Source organism: Bufo bufo, chromosome 3, assembly GCF_905171765.1.
Source record: "Bufo bufo chromosome 3, aBufBuf1.1, whole genome shotgun sequence".
NCBI lineage: Eukaryota > Metazoa > Chordata > Amphibia > Anura > Bufonidae > Bufo > Bufo bufo.
Genome location: NC_053391.1, coordinates 434,183,438 through 434,207,401, shown reverse-complemented (window position 1 = coordinate 434,207,401; position 23,964 = coordinate 434,183,438). Strand labels below are relative to the sequence as shown.

The following is a 23,964-nucleotide window of genomic DNA, read 5'->3' as shown; positions in this document are numbered from 1 at the left end:
GCCAACTGATAGGAATAACTTGCTGAAATTTGATAGTAACCATCCCCGTCGGATGGTTGAGTCTCTTCCGTGGAGCCAACTTCTGAGGGTGAGACAGGTAGTATCTAGTGATGAACGGTTTGGAACAAGAGTTGATGAGATGGGTAGGAAATTCCTAGATAGGGGTTATCCTCATAAACTAGTGGAAAAAAACGAAACAAAAGGTGGTGGTTATTGACCGTGAGTCCACGCTCCAAGGGTAGGGATAAGAAACGTATTCCCTTTGTCTCCACTTATGGTGCTCTTAGTGGGGAGATTGCATGTATTATACGTAAGGAGTGGCATATCCTACAGAAAGGGTTGCCCACAATATGTGAGTTTAAGAATTTCCCTATGATGGCGTATAAAAGAGGCGCCAACTTGCGTGACAAGCTGGTGAGAACAGAAGTTATGGATTCCCGAAGGGATGGACAAAGGTATCTGGCGCCAAGGAGGTTGGGATGTTATCCCTGCCTTGGTTGCTGTGACTGTGGTAATATGGTGAAAGGAGATACCTTTGCCCACCCCTACAGTGGTAAATCCTATAAAATAAAAAAATTCGATACATGTAGATCTCATGACGTTATTTACATGATCACGTGCCCCTGTGGTCTCATCTACATAGGGGAGACCACTATTGAGGCACGTGAGCATATTAACTCCCACAAGAGTAACATTAGAAGGGCACTGGTGGATAAACCAGTAGCTAAGCATTTTGTTGAGCGTGGACACTCGGTCAACCAGCTACGGTTCCAGATTATTGACTCAGTTGGTAAAATGAGACGTGGGGGCGATAGAGATCGAATCCTACGTAGGAAGAAACTGAAGTGGATTTTTGAATGGAAGGCACTCCAACCTTATGGGATGAATATTGAATTTAATGTGGGGAATGTATAGGTTATCCATGGGACATAATGATGAATTTATACTCAGTATTGTGATTTTTAATATGTACTTGTTTTTAACTTTTGTACCCGTAGGGACATATTCACTAAGATCACTATTGGCTTTGTATACTGAACACAGCTCCGTGATTCATAATGTGGAGGAACTTACCCCCTCCATAACTGGTAATGAATGTATGATCGCTGGTTCATAGGATAATCACGGGTATGTTTTTTGCCAGCAGATCTGGATGGGGGCAGGTGGTTTGTTGTGCGTCCCTAGTAACGGAGCGCAGCCTGCGGGAGGAGTATGAAGCGGCTCGGCTGCACTGATGATCGCATGGACGGGTTAGTTTGCGATCATGTGATTAGTGTCAGTCACGTGAGGGAACGTTTCCTCCTCCCTGGACATGCGCACTGGATACAGGGGGACGCTCAGTAAATGTGCATCACGGAGGTTTGTGTTCCATAGATCACCATGTGAGAGTGTTACTCTGTTAATATATATTTTAAGCGAATGTATGGGAACACATTTTAATACATTGTGGAAGAATGGTGTAATATGGAACTATGTGATTGGCCACGGCCGTTTGGGGAGGTGTGGCTTGTACTTTATAAGCAGGATCATTTGGGGATCACACTGAGCTTGATAAAGGCTATGTTATAGCCGAAACGTAGCAACTTTTTGTAATCACGTATTGCATGTAAGCAGTTCCCAATAAAGGGATATTCACCGGACATGCTGCCTCTGTCATCGTTTATTGGAAGTCCACTAGGGGACACCAACACATTTTGGTTGTCCTTGATTACGCTACTCGGTACCCGGAGGCAGAGCCACTGCGACAAACATCGGCGAAACTTATAGCTAAAGAGCTAATGGAGATGTTCTCCCGAGTGGGGCTAACCTAAAGAGGTCCTGACTGACCAGGGGACCCCTTTTATGTCCAAGGTCATGGGGGAACTCTGCAAGTTGCTGCGTATTAAACAGTTACGGACGTCCATGTACCATCCATAAAATGACGGACTGGTTGAAAGGTTTAACAAAACTGTAAGAACTATGTTAAAAAGGGTGGTGACCAAAGATGGAAAGGATTGGGACCTTCTTTTGCCCTATCTCATGTTCGCAGTGCGAGAGGTGCCCCAGGCCTCTACTGGGTTCTCGCCCTTCGAATTGCTATATGGCAGACATCCTCGTGGCTTGTTGGACATAGCAAAAGAGGCATGGGAACAACAACCCACGCCGCATAAAAGCGTCCTTGAATATGTTACCAAGATGCAACAGCGGATAGAGACCGTTTTGCCTCTTGTCAGGGAAAATATGGAGGCCGCTCAGTGAGCGGCGAGTCGGATCTATAATCGGCAGGCTCGGGTCCGGAACTTTAACCCGGGTGATCGGGTTTTGGTTCTGGTGCCGACCGTGGACAGTAAGTTCCTAGCCAGGTGACAGGGGCCCTACGAGGTACGTGAAAAAATTGGAGAGGTAAATTACAAGGTACACCAGCTGGGGAGGCGAAAGCCGGAGCAGGTTTACCATGTTAATTTACTAAAACCTTGGAAGAATAGGGAAATCTGTACGGAAGACAGCCCGCGGCCTGGCTTTCTTGGAGATTCCGGCTCCTATGTCTGATGCAAGGGAAGCGGTTGCCACAATAAAAATTGCTGACAGCCTCTCCTCTAAACAGGCTCAGGAAACCAGGGAGTTCGTTAGTCGGAACACGGATGTGTTCTCAGACCTCTCTGGACGCACTTCTGTAATCCAACATGACATTGTCACTGAGCTTCAGGCAAAAATCCGGTTAAAGCCATAACGGGTACCCGAGGCTCGGCGAAAAGCCATCTTGGATGAAGTGCAGCTTACGTTGTGTCTTGACGTCATTGAGGAGTCTAGAAGTGAGTGGGCCAGTCCTATAGTCTTAATTCCCAAGCCAGACGGGACGTTACGATTTTGTAACGATTTTTGGAAATTAAACGAAATATCAAAGTCTGATGCATATCCAATGCCTCGGGTAGATGAACTAATTGAGAAATTAGGCCAAGCCAGGTATTTTTCTGTTTTGGACCTCACCAAAGGCTACTGGCAGGTACCCTTGAGGGAGGCTGCCAAAGAGAAAACTGCCTTCATTACACCAGAGGGGCTGTACTAGTATAAGGTGTTACCCTTTGGCCTGCATGGCGCCCCCGCCACTTTCCAACATCTAATAGATATTGTACTTCGTCCACATCGGCGGTACGCCTCGGCTTACCTGGGCGATATTATCATTCACAGTACCGAATGGGAAAGTCACCTGCCCAAAGTACAGGCCGTAGTGGACTCCCTTTGAACTGTGGGACTAACAGCTAACCCAAAGAAATGTGCGATAGGGTTAGAGGAGACAAAATACCTTGGGTATGTCATTGGGCGCGGAATCATTAAACCCCAAGTAAGCAAAATAGAGGCGTTACGAAATTGGCCCCGACCTGCCACCTCTAGACAAGTAAAGTCGTTCCTGGGAATGGTGGGCTATTACATGAGGTTTGTCCCCCATTCTGCCACTTTAGCGGCTCCGTTGACAGGGCTCTTAAAGGGACAGAAGTCCGTTATAATCCGCTGAAATGACCAGGCGAAAGAGGCTTTCTCCGCTTTGAAGTTGGCCCTGTGTGGGTCCCCGGTTTTGGTGACGCCCGACTTCAAAAGGGAATTTGTGGTGCAGACAAAGATGTAGGCCTCGGTGCGGTACTGTCTCGGGAAGTCAACGGGAGGAGCATCCCGTTGTCTTCCTCAGCCGTAAGCTCACTCCAGCGGAGACCCGATACAGTATAGTCGAGAGAGAGTGCCTGGCCATCAAGTGGGCACTCAAGTCTCTCCGCTATTATCTGTTGGGGAGGGTGGAGGCTCATAGAGGACAGTGTCCCCCACCCTGGACATTTTGGAGTAATGGGGGCATTAGGGGTTGGGAGGCTCATAGAGGACTCGGGGGGGAGACTCAGAACAGTGTGCTTTCCTCCTACTCCTCCCCCCCTGGGCATTTTGGGGTAATGGGGGCATTAGGGGGGCTCATACAGGACAGAGTAGGAGGAAAGCAGACTGTCCTCTATGAGCCCCCCCCCAAACCAATCAAAGACAAGTGCCGCGGGCCCGCTGCGCCTGCGCCACAGTGTGTGTAGTGTACTACTAGTACTGGCTAAAATAAGCGGAGGGGGCGGGGCCTTCCCTGCGCTCCAGGCCCCCCTGTGCTGCGGGCCCCATAGCAACGGCGTGGTCTGCCTATATTGGCGGTACGCCACTGGATATGGATACAGAACCAAGCTTACTACATTGATATGGTAACAGAACCAAGCTTACTACATTGATATGGATACCAAACCAAGCTTACTACATTGATATGGAAACAGAACCAAGCTTACTACATTGATATGGATACAGAACCAAGCTTACTACATTGATATGGATACAGAACCAAGCTTATTAAATTGCTATGGATACAGAACCAAGCTTACTACAGTGATATGAATACAGAACCAAACTTACTACATTGATAAAGTCACAGAATCAAGCTTACAACATTGATATGGTAACAGAACCAAGCTTACTACATGGATATGGATACAGAACCAAGCTTACTACATGGATATGGATACAGAACCAAGCTTACTACATTGATATGGTAACAGAACCAACCTTGCTACATTGATATGGTAACAGAACCAAGCTTACTACATTGATATGGATACAGAACCAAGCTTACTACATTGATATGGATACAGAACCAAGCTTACTACATTGCTATGGATACAGAACCAAGCTTACTACAGTGATATGGATACAGAACCAAACTTACTACATTGATAAAGTCACAGAATCAAGCTTACAACATTGATATGGTAACAGAACCAAGCTTACTACATGGATATGGATACAGAACCAAGCTTACTACATGGATATGGATACAGAACCAAGCTTACTACATTGATATGGTAACAGAACCAAGCTTACTACATTGATATGGATACAGAACCAAGCTTACTACATTGATATGGTAACAGAACCAACCTTACTACATTGATATGGATACAGAACCAAGCTTACTACATTGATATGGTAACAGAACCAACCTTACTACATTGATATGGATACCAAACCAAGCTTACTACATTGATATGGTAACAGAACCAAGCTTACTATATTGATATGGTTAGAGAACCAGGCTTACTACATTGATATGAATACAGAACCAAGCTTACTACATTGATATGAATACAGAACCAAGCTTACTACATGGATATGGATACAGAACCAAGCTTACTACATTGATATGGTAACAGAACCAAGCTTACTACATTGATATGGATACAGAACCAAGCTTACTACATTGATATGGTAACAGAACCAACCTTACTACATTGATATGGATACAGAACCAAGCTTACTACATTGATATGGTAACAGAACCAACCTTACTACATTGATATGGATACCAAACCAAGCTTACTACATTGATATGGTAACAGAACCAAGCTTACTATATTGATATGGTTAGAGAACCAGGCTTACTACATTGATATGAATACAGAACCAAGCTTACTACATTGATATGAATACAGAACCAAGATTACTACATTGATATGGATACAGAACCAAGCTTACTACACTGATGTGGATACAGAACCAAGCTTACTACATTGATATGGATACCAAACCAAGCTTACTACATTGATATGGAAACAGAACCAAGCTTACTACATTGATATGGATACAGAACCAAGCTTACTACATTGATATGGATACAGAACCAAGCTTACTACATTGATATGGATACAGAACCAAGCTTACTACATTGCTATGGATACAGAACCAAGCTTACTACAGTGATATGGATACAGAACCAAAATTACTACATTGATAAAGTCACAGAATCAAGCTTACAACATTGATATGGTAACAGAACCAAGCTTACTACATGGATATGGATACAGAACCAAGCTTACTACATGGATATGGATACAGAACCAAGCTTACTACATTGATATAGTAACAGAACCAACCTTGCTACATTGATATGGATACAGAACCAAGCTTACTACATTGATATGGTAACAGAACCAACCTTACTACATTGATATGGATACCAAACCAAGCTTACTACATTGATATGGTAACAGAACCAAGCTTACTATATTGATATGGTTAGAGAACCAGGCTTACTACATTGATATGGATACAGAACCAAGCTTACTACATTGATATGAATACAGAACCAAGCTTACTACATTGATATGGATACAGAACCAAGCTTACTACACTGATATGGATACAGAACCAAGTTTACTACATTGATATGGATACAGAACCAAGCTTACTACATTGATATGGTAACAGAACCAAGCTTACTACATGGATATGGGCAGGGGCGTACATAGAAATCACTGGGCCCCATAGCAAGCATCTGAATTGGGCCCCCTAACCCCGCCCACTACCCACCTCTGGCCCGTCCCACCTCCTGTCCTGGCTCCTCCCATGCCACACCCCCATTAAAGAATCCCTAATGCCCCCCAAAATGCCTGAGGGGGGGAAGGAGTAGGAGAGCACACTGTCCACTATGAGCCCCCCAAAATGCTCAGGACAGTGTGCTTTCCTTCTACTCCTCTCCCCCCTGGGCATTTTGGGGGGCATCAGGGGTTGGGGGGCTCATAGAGGACTCAGGAGGGGGGGTGGAGGCTCATAGAGGACAGTGTCCCCCACCCTGGACATTTTGGAGTAATGGGGGCATTAGGGGTTGGGAGGCTCATAGAGGACTCGGGGGGGGGGGGGGGAGACTCAGAACAGTGTGCTTTCCACCTATTCCTCCCCCCCTGGGCATTTTGGGGTAATGGGGGCATTAGGGGGGCTCATACAGGACAGAGTAGGAGGAAAGCAGACTGTCCTCTATGAGCCCCCCCCAAACCGATCAAAGACAAGTGCCGCGGGCCCGCTGCGCCTGCGCCACAGTGTGTGTAGTGTACTACTAGTACTGGCTAAAATAAGGGGAGGGGGCGGGGCCTTCGCAACGGCGTGGTCTGCCTATATTGGCGGTACGCCACTGAATATGGATACAGAACCAAGCTTACTACATTGATATGGTAACAGAACCAACCTTACTACATTGATATGGATACAGAACCAAGCTTACTACATTGATATGGATACCAAACCAAGCTTACTACATTGATATGGAAACAGAACCAAGCTTACTACATTGATATGGATACAGAACCAAGCTTACTACATTGATATGGATACAGAACCAAGCTTACTACATTGATATGGATACAGAACCAAGCTTACTACATTGCTATGGATACAGAACCAAGCTTACTACAGTGATATGGATACAGAACCAAGCTTACTACATTGATATGGATACAGAACCAAGCTTACTACATTGATATGGATACAGAACCAAGCTTACTACATTGCTATGGATACAGAACCAAGCTTACTACAGTGATATGGATACAGAACCAAACTTACTACATTGATAAAGTCACAGAATCAAGCTTACAACATTGATATGGTAACAGAACCAGGCTTACTACATTGATATGGATACAGAACCAAGCTTACTACATTGATATGAATACAGAACCAAGCTTACTACATTGATATGGATACAGAACCAAGCTTACTACACTGATATGGATACAGAACCAAGTTGACTACATTGATATGGATACAGAACCAAGCTTACTACATTGATATGGTAACAGAACCAAGCTTACTACATTGATATGGATACAGAACCAAGCTTACTACATTGATATGGTAACAGAACCAACCTTACTACATTGATATGGATACCAAACCAAGCTTACTACATTGATATGGATACAGAACCAAGCTTACTACATTGATATGGATACAGAACCAAGCTTACTACATTGATATGGATACAGAACCAAGCTTACTACATTGATATGGATACAGAACCAAGCTTACTTCATTGATGAGGTAGCAGAACCAAGCTTACTACATTGATATGGTAACAGAATCAAGTTTACTACATTGATATGGATACAGAACCAAGCTTACTACATTGATATGGTTAGAGAACCAGGCTTACTACATTGATATGGATACAGAACCAAGCTTACTACATTGATATGGATACAGAACCAAGCTTACTACATTGATATGGATACAGAACCAAGCTTACTACATTGATATGGTAACAGAACCAAGCTTACTTCATTGATGAGGGAGCAGAACCAGGCTTACTACATTGATATGGTAACAGAACCAAGCTTACTATATTGATGAGGGAGCAGAACCAGGCTTACTACATTGATATGGATACATAACCAAGCTTACTACATTGATATGGTTAGAGAACCAGGCTTACTATATTGATATGGATACAGAACCAAGCTTACTACATTGATATGGATACATAACCAAGCTTACTACATTGATATGGATACAGAACCAAGCTTACTACATTGATATGGATACAGAACCAAGCTTACTACATTGATATGGCAACAGAACCAAGTTTACTACATTGATATAGTAACAGAACCAAGCTTACTACATTGATATGGTAACAGAACCAAGTTTACTACATTGATATGGTAACAGAACCAAGTTTACTACATTGATATAGTAACAGAACCAAGCTTACTACATTGATATGGCAACAGAACCAAGTTTACTACATTGATATGGATACAGAACCAAGCTTACTACATTGATATGGTAACAAAACCAAGCTTACTACATTGATATGGTAACAGAACCAGACGTAGATATATTTATTACCAATGCCTACAAAGTTCAGCTGCTGATAAGAAGGGTTAATTTGACCAAGATCTGTCGGGTCTAATAATCCATCACATTATACACTGCCCATTTCCAAGGTTACGACCACTCTGCAAACCATCAGTGGTGGCCGTGCTTATACACTGTAGGAAAATGCACCGGCCTCTCTGGTGGCCCGGACCATGGGAGTTTGCATAGGCTGGTGCTTTTTTTCTATAATGTGCGAACATGGCCACCGCTGTGGGATTGCAGTGAATCCAGCCAGCAAAAGAGGCAATATGGACAATCACAATACAATCTAAAATTAGCTGAGGGTAAGATCAGGAACAATGTCAGGAAATATTATTTCACTGAAAGAGTGGTTGAATCTTGCAGCACACTTCCAACAGATGTGGTTGGGAAATTTACAGTAAGTAAATTTAAACATACCATGGAAAAACAGGTCTATCCTAAGATAAAAAATAGAAATAATATAAGGGCAGACTAGATGGACCAGGTGGTCTTTTTCTGCCGTCAATCTTCTATGTCTCTGTGGTTCTATGGGGCAACCCAGTATTCCTATGAAAATTATTTATCACCTACCTACAGGGTAGATGATAACTGTTGAATCACTGGGGGTCTGACCACTGGGACCCCCAGCATACCCAAGAATGGTGCTCCCCAAAACCAAAGCTTGAACAGAGCAGAAATGAGTATGTGGAAGTGACGAGGCACCATGTACGTCAATCCAATAGAAGTGAATTGGAGCAGCGGTCCGACTTTTAAACAGGGGATTTGGGGACTGCCATTTTTGGGATTGCTGGAGGTCCCGAAGTTTGAAACCCCAGGTATCGAACACTAATAATCTATCATTTTGACAACTAATAAATAATTTTTAGGGAAACTAACCCCTTTAATAAAATCATCTTCTGCTCCTGATCAGCACAATACATAACCATCCCTTTTCTGGAACAGCAACCCTAAAATCCTCTAATGTGTAACATCTCCAAAACCTGGGCCCAGCCCATAAATCAGCCCTGCAAGAGTCATTGCAAAGACCTCTACCACCATTCCCTTCATCACTGTCCTATTAGCAGCCACAGGCTGGCAGCACTCACTCAGTCACCATTGCAGCAGCTGGCCGGGCTGCTTGGAAGATGACCTGGAGTGGACACTGTGTGGGAGAGATGGCCAGTGCGTCTATTGTTCCAGTGGGCATGGGCAACAGAAGGGAGGTGGAGCTGGGTGGTCAGAGCCCCCAGCACCTCTCAGTTAGCCCTGCCCCCACCGAACATCCTGACAGTGGCCAGTGATCAACACCAGGAGTCAGGTGGAAAAGGTCCTGGGATCATCAGTCTGGACCTACGTCTTGCTGTGAGTAGTCCATGTGCTCGGTTCAGGACTGAGTGTGGTGACTTGAGATGCTTCACAGTCACAAAAGTTAGAGGGAATACTGCTTATGGTATATTTACATGGTTTCGACTCTAGATGGATTTTGGTGCGTATTTACGTGTGAAAATATGCTTGAAAACTTCAGTAAACCCATTATCCCATTGTTTTCAATGGTAATCTGTACTGAGAATGAGCAGCCATTTAAAAATATAAAGCACAAGTTATACTGGATCTGTTTATTCCCATAAAACTATACATCAATCTGCTCAGCTCCTCCTGCTCTATAACATGCTATAACATCCTACCACAGTGTACCTATTAGTGGCAGCTATAATACCCCTCATAAGTACTTCTTACAACACACGAGGAATACAACCATATTACCTCAACTAATACCAGCTCCAGTGTTGACCATGAATAATAGCTATAGTACTCCCACCAATTCCATGTCACAGAGCACCATAGCAACCATAGTGCCCCCTTCAGTTCTGTATCACAGAGTGCCACTGTGTCCCCATACAGGGGCAGTTATAATATGCTCAGGAGTACTAACTGCAATACCACCCCAACGGTACTATAAAAACTGCCTCCATGTATCAATACTTTTGTTTCTTCAGAACTGTGACTATGGTTGCTGGTCTGTTTTCCACATGTTCTGATATATCATCAGCATATGGTATGGTACACAGTGGGTGAGATCCATCAATGCTTGCAATGTTCCTGGCCATACAACCTCAAAACTTTACCTACTTAGGGAGTATTTGTGCAAGCAGCATATTTTAGTTACTCTTCTACCTGATCCTAAAGAGAGTTGTTTGATCCCCTGCCCTGCACTGATCTGTATGTTGTGTATGATGAACCGCTTTAAAAGAGTTTCCTGAGACTAGGACTGAGACATATGCTCTCAATAGGTCATCGGTATCTGATCGGTGGTGGTGGGGGGGGGGGGGCGACACCCAGGTCCCCAGCCAATCACCTTTTAAGAAGGCACTGGCACTCCCAGTAGTGCCATAGCCTTCTCTCTGCTCACCAAGCTCAGCCCCATTAACTTCAATGGGGCTGTGCCTAGGCCATGTGACAGATGAACATGATGTCACAAGCAACTGATCGGTGACCGATGACCTATCCAGAGGATAGATATTTAGTAGAAAGTCTTGGAAAGCACCTTTAATATCATAGATTACATTTTGGCTGTTTAAAATGTTCAAAGAATATACACAGTAAATAAAAATGTACCCGCAAAATCCCCAAATATCGTGCAATTTGTTGCCTTAGGTTAAGTTCACATTTTGCATCAGAAACTCAGTTTTAGGACTTGGTGACGGATTTCTTCAAAAATATCCTGCGTGCAGGACTATTTTGTCTAGAAAATGATAGACTGCCAGATTGCATTATGGACAATGGGGTCCGTCTGGCGACGTTAGTTTTAGTTATGTACTGGATCTGTCACTTATTCATTGTTTGTTGTTCTGCTCTTATAACGAATCAGAACAATGGAAATCATTAGCATAAATATGGGTGAAAGATTATAGAACTCTCTGGTTCACCTCCCATCAGCAGTGCACTATTTTCTATATACTACTATACCTATCATTCCCTCTCGAGAATCTACTAACAGTTTGTCATCGAACGAGTTGCGAAACCACTTGTACTAATGCATGTTTCAGTTCACGTGTCGGGATTTTTCCATATCTTTCTGCAATAACACAAATGTATAAAATGTGTCCAAACACATAATGAAAATACTTGTAGGCGCGTGTATATAAAGATGGGTGATTTGAGAATGCTCTGCTCACAAGTGCATTGTACATGTCGCTTTTCTATGGACCGTTCTCTTTCACAACGTTTACTGTTTCCGATATTTTATGCTGCATTATTCATTCATAGAAACAGTCATGGAATAATAATACCTTGTCAACTACTGTCCATTGCTTCCTCCACCAGCCCACTGACTGCTATGTTAGAATAGATTAGATAGGGTTACATGAAACATGTCAACATTCAATTCTGTGCAAAGGCAGTGTAAATAGCATTGATGTAGATGCAGCTGTCTATTTTCATATTCCCTATGCATTCTCATTCATAGGACTGCACGTGCACGGAGGCTGCCTGCCCTCGCACACCCGTCCTCTCACCTTCTGTCTGCTAGCACAGCATTTCCTCCATCAGCCAGCATGCTGACCCCCAGCTAGTTCTAACAAAAGAGAGTAGCCTGTACTTACAGAGCAGCAGCTCTTGCTCCCAGGGGCAGAGGAAGTCACACATCCAGTGGCGCAGAGCAGTGCTCAGGCAGCTGCACAGCTGGAGTAGTGTCACTGCAGGATCCCAGCACTACATCCAGATTGTGTGGAACAGGCTCCTTCGGTGAAGCCCCTCATATCATTTTACCTTATAAGGAGACAAACGCATCCCACTCTCGCACTCTTTTACGCTGCTGCAGCTGGCATCCAACACTTTCTCTTTTCCAAAGGTTGTGGCTTTTTTCATTTTACAGATAAATGTCTTTGTTGGAATGTTTCCTGCAATCAGACTGACTTGCTTCCCTTCTAACCTACTTCATCAAATGGCTCGCAGTGAAATATCCCCTAGAACAGATTGTTCATCCAGGATCCCCATTAGCCGCCAGGTCAGCAGCCAGACCCTCAAGTACCTGTCAGTCATACGTCTCTAATAAGAAAAGTAACATAAGGCATGAACGTAGCAAGTCGCTTTATAATATAACACAATATCATTTGATAATCATTAGACTACATTTATCATCAGTAAAGCAGAATGGGGGTGATGTATCAATGAAGTAATGCACTTGAAAGGGGCGCCATAATTATATTGGACCCAAAATCCATCTCTTCGGCATAATTATCAACACACCTAGAAAAGCCTAGACCTGCCCTACAAACCCCCTCATCTGACATTAGTTAAAGTATGTCGCAGACAGAACAAGTTTTGCCAACCCCGTCATGATAAAGAATGTGTAGTACAAAGACCCTATTGATACACGAGCGCCATTGCTGAGAGGTAGGGTGAAGCCAGAGGTAATTACTGAACAAACATCTGGATTGCTCTCTCAGAAACGCTCCATTCTCGGGAAATGTCACCGCGACCCTGAAGTTTATCCTGGGCAGAAGGGAATGTGTAGCATTTGATACTGGTTTGAAATATCTCCACCTAAACCTGCTATGTGGTTCGGGGTGAAACTAAGAAAATATAAAGAAGTAGCAGAACATTATACCTTCTGAGTCCTTCACTTTTGCTGAAACTCCTGTCAAGGCTGAGAGTGAAAGAGTGGGAACTTAGGAGCAGCTATATTTCACTTATACATATACGTTGACTCTTTCCAAGCTTTGGGAGTCCAGTGGGCAGTCTTACTGACAGCTGCGTATATTCTGTATCTGCCAGTCACTGCATAACTCCTAAGCCCAAAAAGAGCAGAGGTGTAAATTCTAAATTATACTGAAACTTTTCCCACAAGTTATATATCAATCTGCCCAGCTACTTCTGCTTTATAACCTATTATCTGCAGGATGGACTGTCACATGTTCAATGTGGCATCCCAGCTTCAAAACCCCTTTTTAGCTTGAACTGCCCCCTAACAATATAGTAATCAAGAGTTATTCGCAGCTGGGATCCCCAGCGATCAGTGATTGACCTTGTAGCAAGTGTTTAATTCCCCTGCAGCGCCACCACAGGGGAAATAAAGCACTGCACTGAGCTGTCTTTATAACGCATGGATATGCCGGGTCCTCCAGAGGCAGATATGCTGTTTACAGTTATCCTCCACTCTTGCTAACTGATGAAGGACCAGACAACCCTGTTAAAGAGCCATTAGACACATATGCAGTAAAATTCTAAGGAGGGGAAGAGTATCCAGAATACACATCTTTTACAGTACCACAGTTGTAAAACAGATATGCCCTGTGGGTTTAAATAGCATGGTACAGCTACAAAGGAATATTTGCATGCATGTGGGGAGATAATTTATTAAGCATGTTACTTTTCTCCAGTTCAGAGGAGCCGTGTTTCTCATCAGAGCTCTTTCTCTGGTTATTTGTCATCTGTATAGAACACTTAGCATTTTCTACTAAAGTGAAAAAAAATAAAATGACCAGTAAATATAAGTCTCTGGTGTGTACAAGCTGTTAACATTTCTGTGCAGACATAGCAGAGTTTGACAAAGCTGGGTGACAACCATTATGACACAACTTTTGCAGCCATCTTTCCCATAATCGAGAACTGCAGTTTTGCCTACTTATGTGGTGTTTTACGTCACTGCATCTGCATATCTATTCATTAATTCATGCTGAATTGTTTTAGGATATGGGGTCTCAGTAGCAGAAAATGGGCAAGGGGTTCTCCAGGAATGATTTAAAATGGTCACTAGCAAAACCCGTCCTACAATGTTGCCACCACTAGCAGAGCTGTCTGTGATTGGGGAAGGAGGAAGGAGGGGGGGGGCTCACTACACCCTACAATGCTCTACAATAGATGGTAATGACGTAATCCTGCCTATGATATGCCATCATGGCTGACCAGCCTGACAGGAAAACTCATCAATGTGTAGTATATGCAAGTGCCAGAGCGCAGACTGTAGTGAGGCCCCCACCCCCATAGGCAGCTCTGCAAGTGGGGGCAACCAGTCCTGTTCACATTCTAAGACAGGTTTTCGGCAGCCATTTAAAACCATTCCCAGGGAATTCATTTTAAAGGGTTTCTCCTGGAAAAGATCATGATGATTTATCCTCAGGATAGGTCATCATTATCACATCAGCCGAGGTCCGAGTTCCAGCACCTCCACTGCCGATCGGCTGTTTCAGAGAGCCGCTGCGCTCACCGGAGCTATGGTGAGTGATGCAGGCTTCCGGCAGCTTTCCAAGGACAGCGCAGTACAACATATAGTGGCAGTGCTTGGTATTGCAGCTCAGCACCATTGACGTGAATGGGGCTGAGCTGCAGCTAGGACTTGTGACAGATGTGCAGTGATGTCACTAGCCTTGGAAGAGGTTGTGGTGCTCTGGGCCTCTTCTAACAGCTGATCAGTGGGGGTCCTGGGTGTCGCACCCCTGCAAATCTGATCCTGAGGAAAAGTCATAAATATCTTTTCCTGGATAACTCCTTTAAGGAGCTGAGAATCAGCATGCAAATTAGAAGAGCAGAAACATAAACCCCAGCCAGAGAAGAGCAGTGGTGAACAGGATGCTGGGCAGGGAAGCCCAGAACAGCGGAGTAGCGGTGCAGAGGTGCTCGCGATAGTGGTCTCAAGGAGAGCAGCCGCGAGTAATGATTAGGACACTTACAACCCACAAGATGGGCTTCATATAACATATATTTGTAATATATGTCAAACTTTAATATTTAATTTAATAAATGTAGTCTGCAACATGTGAGATTTGGCTATAATATTAAATGTTAGTTATTGCTGCCCAACAACAGCAGCATCCATACTTAAGGGGTTATGCAGTGTCATAATATCCTCAGGATAGGTCATAGAAAAATCAGACGATTAGGGGTCCGCCTCCAGGCTCCCCAGACAATCAACTGTTTGAAAAGACCACAGCGCTGGAAACCATAGCAGCTTCAATATTTACCTGCACGCTGTCTAGAATATAGTGCAGGTGCGGTGTTATTACAGCTTCTTCTCCAATTCACACTGTACCACCACTACAATCTAGACAGTGGGCAGGTAAACACTGAAGAGGTTGCAGCACTCTCACAAGCCCTGCACCCTCTTCAAACAGCTGATCAGCAGGGGTGCTGAGAGTCAGACCCCAGCTAATCTGATATTGATGACCTATCCTGGAGAAGCCGAGCAGATGGAACCCAACAGTGCAGAACGCTCTGAAAACTGCTGCTGCATACCATAGTGGGCCCCAAAGGTCTAGGAGAAAATAAAAACATTTAGAGCTGCCTTTGTAGCCAATCACTTGCCATTAGGGTCCATTTCTTTCAATCAAAATGAATGAAAAAATGTATTGATGATATAGCAGTTGGTCCCTTCGGGGCACTCTCTGTTTGTCCAGGGAATCCCGCCAGATGGTGTTTGAGGTGTCCTGAGTGGAATGGGTTTTTGTTAAAATGCCTTGGCGGCAGGGTCCCTGATGTTCGTGACGCCAGCACCGTTAGGTGCAAAAGTAAAGTAAATAACTGAGTCCAGACCTTGTGTGAAGTTCAATAGCATCTTTACTTTCAATAAATGCTTCTCCACCAGTTTCAGGCTTTGTCTTGGTTCCAGCAGGCGTTAGCATTAACTCTGGCAGGCAAACATACTTGACTCTGCTACATCTGTTGCTCTCTGGCTCTGCCGCAATGACAGGCTTAAATTGAATTTTTGCTTCTTACTTTATGCTGCAACTTCTCTCTGTAGTCTGACTTTAGATTAATCCAGGGAACTTTTCCTCCTGGCTGATGAGGCTCCAGGCTACGGCCTCCATATCCAGCAGAGCTAAAGGTGCTCTAGCTGGCTTAGACAGTACACATCCTGCAGGGACGTGGACCTGCTTCCTCCCTTGGCAGGGGGGAACTCTCAACTGACTCTAACTAACTAGTCTTCTCCTCTCTTTCGAGAGAGGGTTTAGAATGGAAAGAAGGGTTCCATCCTCTGCAAAATTAGCACTGCCATGTTTGCTGCCACCTCTGGTGAACCAGGTACATTACATCTGAACATAACAGTTACAAGAAATAGATATGCACATTGTGACCGACCTGCAATAAATACATAAGATGACATGGAATTAGACCATAGGAGACAATTGCGGGGTGCGGGAGTGGTAATGGCACTCCGGGTCATTACACATATAATGCTGTTACAGGGTAAACCTAGGGAACCAACACATAAGAATCTGATCATCATCAATTCTTAGCCTGTGTGACAGAGTACAAGGCCACTGTTAGGGCAGATTTACTAATACTAATAGTCAGAATTAAAACTGTGCCAGATATATCACAGTGCTTGATGCTGGATGACAAATCTTGCACATCTTTAGACTATCCAGTCTAACTTTATACCTCCTATTTGTTGGCTTACTTTACTTAAAAAAAGCACCACATTTTGGAGCATTGTTTGGCACATAGAGGGAGATTTATCATCTCTTTATGCCATGGTTTTAGGATAAAAAAAGTTGCAAATCCAGATTTTGAGACTTTTTACATGCTGTCTCCTGTTTCTGAAAAGGGGGCATGGCGAGCATGATGCTTGGACAGAGCTATCGGCCCTGGCACATTTATCAGCACTTATGCCAGAAACTGGCATAAATGATGACTGAGATCTACGCCAGCTAAAAGGTAAAAATAAAAAAGGGGGTCAGTCAGCACATCCCAGTGCGCAGGCGCACGTCGTCATGGCTGAAAACACAACATAGAACAAAACATACAATGCAACAGCTCTCTGCAAACCAAATAAAGTACAAAAATGAATTATATTGCTTATGCTATGCTTATAAATTAGAGATGCGTGGCAAATCATTTTGTACAAAATTATTTGAGCCCGTCTGCCGCACGTCAAGGCGATCTCTGTAAGATGGGAACCTAACACTAAGTTCAACCTGTTAAGTGCCATGACAGTGACCATGAAGTTCAGGGGTTGTAGGTTCCACCTGCATGCTGGACTACAAGTACCAACATGGATGCTGAGCCCCTTTTTTTCTTTGCGTTTGTGCTGGAGGTGTGGCTGACTCTCCTATTTGGTTGTGCACTCCTGGTCAGCCTGTTTGCCTCATAAGCTGATTTTAATTAGCATGAGTGTGAGGAATATGGATTAATATTTACTGTCAGCCATGTCCTCACACACACCATTTGCTGACAGATTTCAGAAGTAGTGAACTCCACAGGAGGGCCCTGCTTTAAAGTCCCAGCCATCTGATTGTCAGCTAGCCAGGAAGAAAGCCCCAGGGGTCCAGGCTTCAAGGAGACCCCAGGTGGAGAATGTCACACCTCAATCAGCCAGTTTGGAGACAAGCTAGATCCTGCAGGAAAAAACCCCAGCAGGAGGTATCAGCCTTCGCCAGGATCAATGACACCTTCCAGACATCTTGGCACCTACATTTCATAAGGAATTATAAATCGCCCGGCCATCGCAGGCGCAAACCGGATACATATTTGTGTCCCGGTGGCCATGATGTACGTGCCCATGGTCTTTGTTTGATGGGGCGATGCCAGGGAAAGGAGATATCCATATCTCCCCACAGAAACCAAATACCGGTACCATGTATGGACTCTAGTTGTAGCCAGAACCCAGGCGCATCAATTGGGCCCGGAACCATCTTCCTGCAACATTCTGGTCTGGGGCTATGAGCCCTAAGGGGTTTTATGGGTCATTTGCTCCCAGCATCAAAGAAGGAGAAGTGGACCCTACCCATAGGCGGGGTATATACCCCGCGTATATACCGCCTCTCGTGAGCTCGACGTAGGCGACATCAAGCAGGCACGAGGTGTGGTTTTTGCCACAATGAGTATAAAGCTTAGTTTGCTCAGCATGCATGTTGGTACTTGTAGTCCAGCATGCAGGCGGAACCTACAACCCCTGAACTTCATGGTCACTGCCATGGCACTTAATAGGTTGAACTTAGGCCCCTTTCACACGGGCGAGTATTCCACGCGGATGCGATGCGTGAGTTGAACGCATTGCACCCGCACTGAATCCTGACCCATTCATTTCTATGGGGCTGTGCACACGAGGGGTGATTTTCACGCATCACTTGTGCGTTGCGTGAAAATCGCAGCATGCTCCTCTTTGTGCGTTTTTCACGTAACGCAGGCCCCATAGAAATGAATGGGGTTGCGTGAAAATCGCAAGCATCCGCAAGCAAGTGTGGATGCGGTGCGATTTTCACGCACGGTTTCTAGGTGACAATCGGGATGGGGACCCGATCTTTATTATTTCCCCTTATAACATGGTTATAAGGGAAAATAATAGCATTCTCAATACAGAATACATAGTACAATAGCGCTGGAGGGGTTAAAAAAATAATAATAATAATTTAACTCACCTTAATCCACTTGTTCGCGCAGCCGGCATCTCTTCGGTCTTCATCTGTGCTGTGAGCAATAGAACCTTTGATGACGTCACTACGCTCATCACATGATCCATCACCATGGTGATGGATCATGTGATGGACCATGTGATGAACGCAGTGACGTCATCAAAGGTCCTATTGCTCACAGATGAAGACAGAAGAGATGCCGGCTGCGCGAACAAGTGGATTAAGGTGAGTTAAATTTTTATTTTATTTTTTAACCCCTCCAGCGCTATTGAACTATGCATTCTGTATTCAGAATGTTATTATTTTCCCTTATAACCATGTTATAAGGGGAGATAATACAATCTACACTACAACTAACCCAAACCTGAGCTTCTGTGAAGAAGTTTGGGTCTGGATACACATTGCACCCGCGCGATAAAAAATTAACATTGGAACGCAATCGCAGTCAAAACTGACTGCAATTGCGTTCCTACTCGCGCGGGTTTGCCGCAATGCATCGGGACGCATCCGGACCTAATCCGGACATGCCCGTGTGAAAGAGGCCTTAGTGTGAGGTTCCCATCTTACAGAGATCGCCTTGACGTGCAGCAGACGGGCTCAAATAATTTTGTACAAAATGATGTGCCAAGCATCTCTAATTTATAAGCATAGCATAAGCAATATAATTCATTTTTGTACTTTATTTGATTTGCAGAGTTCATTGTATGTTTTGTTCTATGTTGTGTTTTCAGCCATGGCGACGTGCGCCTGCGCACTGGGATGTGCTGACTGACCCCCTTTTTCTCTTTGCGTTTGTGCAGGAGGTGTGGCTGACTCTCCTATTTGGTCGTGCACTCCTGATCAGCCTATTTGCCTCATAAGCTGATTTTAATTAGCATGAGTATAAAGCTTAGTTTGCTCAGCATGCATGTTGGTACTTGTGGTCCAGCATGCAGGCAGAACCTACAACCCCTGAACTTCATGGTCGCTGTCATGGCACATAACAGGTTGAACTTAGTGTTAGGTTCCCGTCTTACAGAGATCGCCTTGACGTGCGGCAGACGGGCTCAAATTATTTTGTACAAAATGATTTGCCAAGCATCTCTAATTTATAGCATAAGCAATATGATACATTTTTGTACTTTATTTGGTTTACAGAGTGCTGTTGCATTGTATGTTTTGTTCTATGCCAGCTAAAAGGTAGTAGATTTCAGTCTGACACATGGACTGCATGGACTTCTTGTAAATTAAATGCCTCCTCCGGCAGAGCAAGGCTTTAAAGACTGGTGCAGCACATGCTAGTCTTGATAAATCGGGGCAATAGTGCCATGAAGCGTCAGAAATGGTGCGTTTTTTTGTCCTTGACTTTGGATTATACTGGATTTTATATGCTTCAATAAAGATGGATTTGATTTAGAAGATCGCTGGAATTTGTTTCTTCTCTTTTTTGAATAGTGTCACAAAGCCATGCCTCCTTGGCTACGCCATGCTCTTTGTTGAATGAGATGGAGTAAATGTTCAAATGTTGTAAAACGGTTAATAAATGTGTTTTTTTTTGGAGCAAATTGCGCCAAAGGTTTGGTACATTTTCAACAGAACATTTGCCCCAGTATGTTATACTCTGAAATTAGAACAATTAGACAATACTAGAAATTGACTGAGGATGAACCTGTACCTGATGTTGATGATCTAGTAGGCAATGTGCATGGTCTTTCCTAGCACAAAACGTGTACATTTAAGTGTAATTAAACATACAGCTCATATACAGAGATGATTTACTACACAAAACTATGGAAAGTATTCTACGCATTGCATAGCTCATAGGGCATAGTAGATCAAGCGTACATATATTAAGCTCCACACACGACCACATCTATGCCTTCACTCACATTGTGGAAAAGTATCTGTTTCAGAGGGGGCGGATTATGACCCAAAACTGAATGGAACTCAAGAGATTATAAAATATACAATAGCACATCTTGTACTACTAATTCCTTAACATTGGGAACTGGGGCTAGACTTTAACCTACGCACAAGAAAAGGATCTTTTCATTCCTCATTCCTCCATTATTCTTTTTTTCAGCAGACAATATGGAGGAAACAGACCTCAGATATGGTCATATAAAATAGTTTTATAAGTGTCCATATCCAAATTCCTGCCTAATAGTACAAACACATATTTTAATATTTTAGAATTTAAGGGGGAAGATTTTTCATTGTCGTTGGATCAATTTATATCCTGTGGAAAATAGTGCAAATTTGGTTCCACTCATCTCTTCATGACACCTCCTGTAAGGTGTTTCATTTTTCCAAAGATGTGATTTTCATACATCACCGAGTCTCAGTGATGTAAAAGATATATATGCCAAGTTTCAAGAAGTTTGGATAATATTTAGGGTTGCACACATTGATCACTTTTATTACTACTCTCATTCCTGTACCTAGGAGGTTGGTTTAAAAACGACTTCAGTTTCAGGATCCCAGGGGCTCTGCATCAAGCAAGGTGGATGGCAAAGGCAATATATGCACTTAAAATTATCCTCTTCACTAAACAGTTGAATATTCCTCAACGACAATTAAAAGGAATGAAACGGGTTTCACATTTTGTCAGCCTAATATATGTTCGCTTTTTGCACGAGGCAATTGTAGGTCGATGAGCTCCAAAGAATGATTTCGATTTGCTACAGCTTCTGAGCACTTACCCAGATGCAGAGGTCAAAAAAAGTGCTCTCACAGTTGCTAAGAGACACCTTTGGTATCTGTCAGAAACAAACGTAGGATTGGCTTTTTTGGACGAACGTATTACTCAAGCTGTTAAGGAAAATATGACTAAAAATTTAGAAACCAAACCTGCAAAGACAAAGTAAGTGAAACGATTAGAGGGTAAAAACCTAGTTTTTGAAGGAAAAGACCTGAGCCATTTTGCTACTAATAAAACAAAGACGTTCTTTGAATTGTTTGGGATCCACGACGTGACAGAATACTGCAGTGATTCTCTAAGAAGCCATGTCAACGCTCTTAAGGTGGTCAATGATACCGCAGAAAGAGGAATTGCTCTGATAAAAAAGCTTTACCAATCGGTCAGGGACGAACAACAAAAACAATTCTTGTTGAGGGTAGTCGAGTATCACAGAAAAGTCGTCACCGAGCTAACACAAGAAGGGATTGCATTGTTCAAAGTTGATTACGGTAATATAACACGTTTTGCCTATCATACTACCTATTAATCTTAGTGTCTAGTTTTGATATTATTTTAAGTTTGTGATTTCTAGTTTTCCCAATAAAAGTAATTAACATTGAAAAATCTTATTTTTTGCCTACTTTTACAAAACTGATCAAAGTTTGCAACCTCTAAATATTATCCAATCTTCTTGAAGTTTGGCATATATATCTTTTACATCACTGAGACTCGGGGCGTAAGCAAAGTCTGCAAAAATGTTACATTTTATTTTTTTCCATTACAAAATGAAACACCCTAACCTCCTGGCTGGCCTTCTATAGCCCGAATATCTTGTACAGGATCCTCCTAGCTACACCTTTTTGTAGACACTTTTTGAAATAGTCAAGGTAGATGTAACAAGTGTCGATAACACATCCTAAATTCGGTGCAGGCCATGTACCCAATTTATTTGACACAGTTTGCTACACATTTCTGTCACATGTTGCTTGGTAAATTTCCCCCTATATATTTTAAAAGAGAAGATACTACAAGAACATCTTACCTGCTACGTGTTGGGTCTGTTCTTCAGAGAAAGTAAGAAGCAGTGAGCAACAGAGGTGACCACCCTAGATCTTTGTTTGCCTGGATTAGTCAGACAATGGCATTGGTTACTAATATGAAATGTTCCTGCCTGTTGAGCTATTAATACTGTATCTACTGTCTAAAGATAACGACTGCAACATCTCAGCTTCAGCATCCTTTTAAGGCATCAACATGCAAGACTTTTGAAGGGATGCGACTCTGTGATCAAGAAATCCTTAGCTACATTCAGTGGAGATAGCTTCAAACATATATTAATTGTATAAGGTATAAGCACACTGTAAACATGGTAAGGTCATGATACACAATCAGAGCAGCTTACAATATACAATAAGGACTAATCAGCAGTCTTAGGCTACTTTCACAATGGCGGCACTACGATCCGGCTGCTTGTTCCGGGAAAAACAATGCAGTAAGCAATGGTTTGTGTCCGGACGATTTTCTGCATTTTTGCCGGAATACAACAGCATCTCTGCCGGACCCCATTATACTTAATGGGGCTGGCAGGCATTCCGGGTGCATCCAGCAGTGCTGGATCCATAGAATTCCGGGAGGCTGTTTTCTGCCGGAACAGCCTGCCAGTATTCATGCCGCAGGTGTGAAAGTAACCTTAGTTATTCTAGCATCTTTTTTAGTTTTCTTATGGACTCATAGGAATTTATTTCAGACCTAAGGGCATATTTATCACGTTTGTTAACCCAATAATATTTGACTTGTTACTTCCCTTTGCAACTAATGCAGACAGAAATTAAAAAGGAATTTTACTGAAAAAAATAGTGTCCTCCAGTCACCCTCCTATCAAAAACGAAGGTTTGGTAATTGACTTTAAAGGGCATCAGTCAGCAGCTTTGTACCTATGAAAATGGCTGACCTGTTGCATGTGCGCTTGGCAGCTAGAGGCATCTGTGTTGGTCCCATGTGCTCTGCTGATGTTTTAATATATGCAAATGAACCTCTAGGAGCAACGGGGGAGTTGCCATTACACCTATAGGCTCTGCTCTCTCTCCCTCTGCAACTGCCGTGCCCTCTCCACTTTGATTGATAGGGCCAGGCAGTGAAAACATCATCATGTCAGGCCCTGTTAATCAAAGTGGAGAGGAGGTGGCAGTTGCAGAGAGGGCAGAGCCCCCATTGCTCCTAGAGGATCATTTGCATATAATAAAACATCATTTTTCTCAGCAGTGCGGGCACATATGAACATGGAACCAA

The 23,964-nt window shown here is 43.4% G+C and overlaps 1 protein-coding gene across 2 annotated transcripts in view; it reads right to left on the bottom strand.

Moving 5' to 3' along the window:
* FHL2 (four and a half LIM domains 2) overlaps window positions 1-22,853 on the bottom strand; it is an 84,522-nt gene extending 61,669 nt beyond the window's left edge. Inside the window, exon 1 of one of the 2 annotated variants that reach the window (XM_040425011.1) lies at window positions 22,718-22,853. The gene's annotated coding sequence lies outside the window, so the exon portion shown is untranslated. Of the gene's footprint in view, window positions 1-12,266; window positions 12,394-22,717 lie in introns of those variants that run through there. The other variant, XM_040425012.1, reaches the window with a different exon arrangement.
* Between the last annotated feature and the right edge of the window lie 1,111 nt (window positions 22,854-23,964).